This window comes from Schistocerca serialis, chromosome 2 (assembly GCF_023864345.2).
Source record: "Schistocerca serialis cubense isolate TAMUIC-IGC-003099 chromosome 2, iqSchSeri2.2, whole genome shotgun sequence".
NCBI lineage: Eukaryota > Metazoa > Arthropoda > Insecta > Orthoptera > Acrididae > Schistocerca > Schistocerca serialis.
Window position 1 is genome coordinate 443204421 of NC_064639.1, and position 7824 is coordinate 443212244.

The window sequence follows — 7824 nt, forward strand, 5'->3', positions numbered from 1 at the left end:
ACAAAAATGAAACTTCTACTGCTGATTGTCCCTCTATAGAAACCTTTCTATTAGCCCCTAATTTTCTCACTGCAGTCACTTCCTGAGATATACGTGAGAGGCTGTAATATGTTTATCCACAATTCTTAGATGTAACAGTATAGAGCTATCCTCTCAATATTCTCCTTTCATCAGAGTATCGCTTACCTTACGCATTCACACGAATCCTCCAGCCTTCGATATATAGCATTTGAATCTACTTGAGTACGAGAGTAAGGGATGTCGTCCGCCAAGTTAAAGACCTCTGATAATTCTCTCGAAATCCCATCACGTTCCTACAGCACTGTTCCATTAGTTAGAAGGCTATCTAGTCCTCCACCCGCCACTCACGAGGCAGAGGTCTATCAGAACGAGAGAAATAGCACACTAATTTGCAGGAGGAAATTCACAACCATGAAGAGTATACATGGACAGCACAGAGAAAGTCAGAAGCCTAACACCTACGATTCATGACTATCTGTAAATACCCCCCTGTACATGACCTAGTGTCTTTCATCGTGTTCCTACAGTATGTTAGAAACACGGCAGTTAGAGCCTTCGTTGACAGCACAGTCTCTCTCTCTCTCTCCCTCTGCTCGTTATTTTTGTATCATCCAACGGAGTAAAACTATGAGCTAACTTCATTGAGTGAGGTAGCGTGGCGGTTAGCACGCTGCATTCGCATTCAGGAGGACGACGGCTCAAACCCGTGTTTGGCCATTTTGACATAGGTTTCCCTGTGATTTCGCTAAATCGCTTCAGGTAAATGCCGGAATGATCCCTGTGAAAGGACATGGCTGACTTCCTTCCCCATCGTTCACTAATCTGATGGGACCAATGACCTCGCTGTTTGGTCCCCTCCCGCGAATCAACCAACCAGCCTGTAAAAACTTTGCTATCACCTGGTAGAGAACACAATAAGATTTTACTGCACCTCTCTTTCCCGATATATCGGAAGCAAATATCGTGTACGTGTCGACATCGACCATATACGGTGATCGTATGAAATATACGCGTATTAGTCCACGGCAGCAGGCGACTAGTGATCGAAGTCAGTTCCACGGACCTGTGTAAAGTTATGTCGCCTGTACTGGAGCAACACCATATCGGCTATCAGTCACACGGTGAGAGTTCTTGTATTGTTGTTTGATACATTACTTTTTCTGTAACACATCGAAGCAGTGTACAGCTGCAGCTGTGTACACAGCCATATTTGACTTTGAGGTCTGTGTCAGGCGCTAATCCGACGTAAACACATTTCGATCCATTGGCTCTGACAGAAAGTTGGACATCACATGGTGTAACCAATGCTCCCACAACACACAGGATGGGTCAAATAGAAGCCAGAGGCGGTGTTTCCTATTGACAAAAATGTGAAGGACATCGCAACATATGGAAAATGGAAGAATCTGCGGCACCGTGGAGCGTTTCCAAACAGCTGTCCGAAGGTGACGACCTCTACATTTAAACTCATCTTCCACAGTGATGGGATAGCAGAAGTCTGGGTGTCCCATCTCGAAGAGACAAAGAGCATTGATTCCCCATATTTCAGCCACGTCGCCGATTTAATTTGCAACTCACCAGAAGTACATATATCAAAAAAGTTTTGCTTCACCCTGGTTCCAGAACTCCTGAAGATAGACGTTGACTGAGGATATTGTATCACAGACCAGTCCCTCTGACTGTTCGGAGATGTCACTAAACCCGCCCAAAAATGTAAACAACCATGCATGAGCAGCGCCTATTAGATGGAGAGTGTCCGACAGCCGATCAGTTCCAGTCATTCCACCAGGAAGGAGGTACACGTCACGTGTCATCTGTAGTTCAACCATTCCTAGACGCTCAATACCGCGGTTCGATTGTTACTTTGTGCCAGGAAGGTCTCTCAACAAGGGAAGTGTCCAGGCATCTAGGAATGAACCAAAGCGATGTTATTCGGACATGGAAGAGATACAGAGAGAGAGGAACTGTCGATGACGTGCCTCGCTCAGGCCGCCCAAGGGCTACTACTGCAGTGGATGACCGCTACCTACGGATTGTGGCTCGGAGGAACCCTGACAGCACCGCCACCATGCTGAATAATGCTTTTCGTGCACTCACAAGACGTCGTGTTACGACCCAAACTGTGCGCAATAGGCTGCATGATGTGCAACTTCACTCCTGACGTCCATGACGAGGTCCATCTTTGCAACCACGACGCCATGCAGCGCAGTACAGTTGGGCTCAACAACATGCCGAGTGGACCGCACAGGATTGGCATCACGTTCTCTTTACTGATGAGTGTCGCATATGCCTTAAACCAGACAATCGTCGGAGACGTGTTTGGAGGCAACCCGGACAGGTTGAACGCCTTAGACACACTGTCCAGAGAGTGCAGCATGGTGGAGTTTCCCTGCTGTTTTGGGCTGGCATCATGTGCGACCGACGTACGCCGATGGTGATCATGGAAGGCGCCGTAATGGCTGTACGATACGTGAATACCATCCTCCAACCGATAGTGCAACCACACCGGCAGCATATTGGCGAGGCATTCGTCTTCATGGAGGACAATTCGCACCCCCATCGTGCACATCTTGTGAATGACTTCCATCAGGATAACGACATTGCTCGACTATAGTGACCAGCATGTTATCCAGACATGAACGGTGTCGAACATGCCAGGGATAGATTGAAAAGGGCTGTTTATGGAAGATGTTACCCACCAAACACTCTTATGCTCGGTCTACACTAGCAAGTTATTGCAGCAATTTACTTGAGCGGAGGACCTTGCCGCGCGATTTACGAGTGTAAACATATCGCCTAGTCGACTTGCGACCGTAGCAATTTATTGCGGAAGTGACTTGCACGTTTTCCGCTTCCAGTGTGAACACCACGCAAGAAGTATCTGCAAGTAACTTGCAGCTTTTAGGATTTATTTCTATTTCCTGCAAGTAGGAAGCGCAAGTTATAGTAAGTATGTCGCCTGCATAGCACTCATATTTAACATTTTACTTAATGTGGTGACTTAATTATATGCAACCATCTTGCGTATCATATGCAAAAAAATTTCAGAAATGGAGGAGAAACGGGAATGGATGAAGCACGATACAGAACATTTTATTGAAGCCGTGGAGGGATACTCCGAAATACGGAACGTGCATAACCGAGACTTTAAGGATAGAGTGAAGAAGATGAGCGCATTACATGAAATCTCGTCGATATTCGACTCATCTATAAAATAAGTACATAGAAAGTAGCATAACTTGAAGACACAACCCCTTTGCCACTTGCATCCACTCGCTTGTTGTTTTAGGAGCCTAGAAAAAAACGACGTGTAATTATTACATGTTCTATTTACTTAGCTTGTCACTTCTCATTTTATGAGCATTAGAAAAAAAAACCATTTTTATAAGCGTATCATTCCGTAAAATGCAGTTTATTTCAATAAAAATTTAATTTCATTGTTGTGTTTTTATATACATTCAAATAATTTTCCCTTTTCAAGACGTTAAAAATGGCTCTATATACATTGGGTACGATCAGAGAAATCGTGCTGACTGGAATGTGAAACAAGTACATTAGGGACTTGTATGAGTCTCGTACAAAGAAAAGATTTCGAAATTCAAACTTTATTTGGTTGTATGTTTCACACAAATAAATGAAATGCCTATTTTATTCGTAGCTCACCGGTAGCTATAGCTGGCCGTGGTGGCCGTGCGGTTCTAGGCGCCGCAGCCCGGAACCGCGGGACTGCTACGGTCGCAGGTTCGAATCCTGCCTCGGGCATGGATGTGTGTGATGTCCTTAGGTTAGTTAGGTTTAATTAGTTCTGAGTTCTAGGGGACTGATGACCTAAGATGTTAAGTCCCATAGTGCTCAGAGCCATTTGAACCATTTTTGGTAGCTATAAATCACAAGGTGACTAGCAAACGTATCTTTGCTGAAGTAGCAGTATCGAAGTTTGTGTCTCGTTTTGATATGACGGGCGCTATTAACATCAATAAATACTCCAGATGATTTGAGGACATTCTGCAAAAGTATTCAAAAGTATGCATGCTCTCGATACTAAGTTCTTGCAAAAGGTTATTACAGGCATCCTTTTGCGATCTTCTCATTATCTACTCTCTAACCCAAATACTTCTCTTTTTCTTTTTCACGTTTTGCATTACAATTACAAGAGCTGCAGCATATCTCACCCGCCTACTTGTCATTTTACACTTCGGCTGACACTCGTAGTGGTACTGAAAGCATATGTAAACAGTATCAGCAAGTTGTTGACGCAAGTTTCTTGCCAAAGAACTTGTGGAAGAATCTTGCTCAATTCTTGCGCTGCTGTGTAAACACAGCTGCAAGCGCCTAGCAATAACTTGCAGCAATATCTTCTGCAAGCGATTTGCTAGTGTAAACCCAGTTTTAGGGTCAAATGGCTGTAAGCACTATGGGACTTAACATCTGAGGTCATCAGTCCCCTAGACCTAGAACTACTTAAACCTAACTAACCTAAGGACGTCACACACATCCATGCCCGAGGTAGGATTCCAACCTGCGACAGTAGCAGCAACGCAGCTCTGGACTGAAGCGCCTAGAACTGCTCGGCCATATCGGGCAGCCACTCTTGGGGATCTACGCCGAATAGACATTGAGGAGTGGGACAAGCGGACAAACAATGCCTTGATGAACTCGTGGGTAGTATGCCATGACGAATATAGGCATGCATCAATGCAAGAGGACATGCTACTGGGTATTAGAGGTACCAGTGTGTACAGAAATCTGGACCACCACCTCTGAAGGTCTCGCTTATGGTGGTACAACATGCAATGTGTGTGTTTCATGGGCAATAAAATGGGCGGAAATGATGTTTATGTTGATCTCTATTCCAATTTTCTGTACAGGTTCCAAAACTCTCGGAACCGAGATGATGCAAAACTTTTTTTGATGTGTATAGAAGGGTATTATACTCACTACATTCCATATGTCTCGAATGAAGAGAGCAAGCTGAATCCATAAATTCTGTTCAGTGAAGACTTTTCTCCAGCAATCTTACTCATGGCATCCATCCAAGTGCACAAGACTTCTTCAGATGTGTGCATATCAAGGACGTTAGCACTCCTTATCGGTATATAGTAGATACGAGAGTGTTATGGTGGTAACAACAGGTGTATAAGAAGAAACGTGTGATTTATACACTATGGAGTTCCAAACGGATGAGTTTGAAATGTTTTACGTAAATCAACTGTGCTATCAGTTCTCATGTATTGTTCTCGTGTCGGAAGTCAGTACCATGAAGGTATTGTAAGAAGTAATAATCGAAAAATATAAACACAGGCACTCCTAAGGCTACATGGTTCTACACTTAGACACGCAACAATGTTAAAGCCATGTGGTTTCCGAAATATTAGTCATGCAGAATGCGACACACTTAATGCTCTAATGCAGGACATATACGTCCAACATCTGACATGCATCCACCCTGCAAGTTTTCTATCCCACTCACTGCAGTGATAAACTTTAAGATGATAAAACTACTTCTACGCCAAAGAAAAACATAGATTCTTTGTTATATATGCACCACATAACTTTCTGGAGGTGTATAGTGCCCTATTACGGCTCAGAAATTATGCTATGCTCGCAGCAGACCTGTAAAATGACCGCCAGCAACGGAAAATGCATCTTATGAGGAAACAGACAAGCGCTTAGCAGCGGTATTTGACATGTGAAGCTACACACTAAAAGCCACTAACTCTGTGAAGAGGGCAACTGTCAAGCAAATGCACACACAGGGTTTGCAGTACCTCACTAATCTATGTCAATGACTTAGAATCAAAGGAGTTATGAAACTGATGAATCGATTCATGTCCAAAATATATCCAGGAAATGATGTAGTTCGCGTGCATCTTCATTCATCTATATGAGGGTACTGAAATAGGTTTTCCATTGGTTTGGTGGACACACTGCACTAACTCCCTGCAATAACCGTCTCTTCCACACCACACACACACACACACACACACACACACACAAACGCACACGCACATGCACAACAACTGTGAAGCAGATATAAACCCAGGGTCTGCAGTACCTCGCAAAGCCCTGGCAGTGATGTAGAATCAAAGTAGCTATGAAACCGGTAGTTCAATTCATGTCCAAAATGAGACTGGGAAATGGTGTACTTTGCACGCACCTTCGTTCGTCTAAAGGATGGTGCCAAAATAGGTTTTCCATCGGTTTGGTGAACTTGATTTGTCAGACCTGCTTTGGAAGTCCTCCATTGGCTATGGTATGTAGAGGTTTGCTGTTAACGATTGGCGGTAGCTAGCCCTCTGACACCCTGAACATTTTCTCTGCCTCGTGATGACTGAGTGTTGTGTGCTGTGCTTAGGTTAGTTAGGTTTAAGTAGTTCTAAGTTCTAGGGGACTGATGACCATAGATGTTAAGTCCCATAGTGCTCAGAGCCATTTGAACCATTTGAACACCCTGAACAACTTTCTAGAAAATCATCCAAGGCAGCAGTCAACTTGTAGGTATCCCTACTACCTCAGTAGACATACTGCAGAATGTTGTTAAAAAAACCTTGCAACAACTGCTCAACAAGGTAATTGTTAGCAGGACCACATGGTTGTGATTGGTGGAGAGTACAGAGAAGCACATTGTAAATACTGTTTTTTTAGAGTTTTAAACACTTATGCAGACTTGCAAAGGATCAAACAAATGATCCATTCAGTAATTGTGTATTACAACCCCAAACCTGGTAATACAATACACTTTACCTAAGAAGGACGTAAAAGATTATTGTAATCATATGTACAGACACTTTATAAAAATCCGTAAGTTGGTCGTTACAGATAACTTTGTGGTCGCACCAGGGCTTGTAATATGACATATATAAATTTATTGCTCTACATTTGTAGGTCATCCACGTTAAACAGTCTAACCCAGTCCTCTTATCGTTGTCCATGATCACAACACTGTTTTCCTGGGTCCCAGTGCTTTCATTTAGACTTGTTTAAGTACTCTTTCATTCTCTTTCGATTGTCTGTGATTGAGGGGGGAGGGGACGTAGAGGTCCAGCCTCGGAATCCTGCACATATAATAGAGTAATTACGTTGTGTGGGGTTACAACAGAATTACGTCGATCCCTCAGCCCAAACATCGATACAAGTATGTACTTATGGAAAATCAAGACAGCAGTAGGAGAAATTAGCTTCTTACCCAGTTCATGTCCCTGTTGCAGCTCCCTGCAAGGTGGTGTGTGAATCAAGTCAACATGAAGAACTGTTTCCAGACTTTGAGTTTCCATTAGCTGCACCACTACACGAGTCTGCACACACATACTCTGATGCTTTGATGTGAGACACTGAACTGTTTCCAGACTTCGATTTTCCTCTATATCCTAAGCATGCTGCAGTTGTAGATTCTCATATAACTATGAAACAATGTTTACTATATTTTCAACTATCTAATTCGATTACTTTCGTGCTCGTCCCATCTGAAATGCATGATCATCAGAAAGAGTGAAATTCACAGGAATTTTTGTAATAGGTTGATGCAGTGTTACACGTAAAAATTCAAACCTGACTTTTATATAATAGCAATATGAGCATATGCATATAAAAAAATGTGGAAAAAATGATTCAGAAAACAGCGAAAAATTACGAAAATTGACGGAAAATACATATAAAATGGGGGAGATACGACAAAATGCCGGAGAATTGAGGGAGAATGAGAGAGTACTTACATGTCTGATTACCACAGGAAAGTTCTTGTACATTTGAACGAGTGGGTGAGAGCAAGAAAAATACGGGAAAAACAAGTCGAAATGGAAGCAC